Source organism: Pollicipes pollicipes, unplaced genomic scaffold (genome assembly GCF_011947565.3).
Source record: "Pollicipes pollicipes isolate AB1234 unplaced genomic scaffold, Ppol_2.1 Scaffold_7231;HRSCAF=8579_pilon_pilon_pilon, whole genome shotgun sequence".
Classification (NCBI taxonomy): Eukaryota; Metazoa; Arthropoda; class Thecostraca; order Pollicipedomorpha; family Pollicipedidae; genus Pollicipes; species Pollicipes pollicipes.
The window spans coordinates 11,606,253-11,606,534 of NW_023597034.1; positions in this window are offsets into that span (position 1 = coordinate 11,606,253).

Genomic DNA, 282 nt, shown 5'->3' on the forward strand with positions numbered 1-282 from the left:
GGACCAGAGGCAGTGTTCAAGGAGGCCTGAACAGCCCGTAGGGCCCGCTGGGTCCGACGATCAGGGGCTCGATCGGAGGGTCTGATAGCACGAATGGCTGGTCTGAGTCTTATTAAAGGGCCCCGGCCTGAGGAGACGGACTCCCAAATGACAGTCAGAGGGCCCTTTGCGCTTACTAGGGACCCCCTGAGTCGATATGGCCCATTTGTCGGTCAGGCACCACCAGTATCGCACAGTCAGCTCCGTGTCAGTATGGGCCTGATGGGCACTTCCCTACCAGAT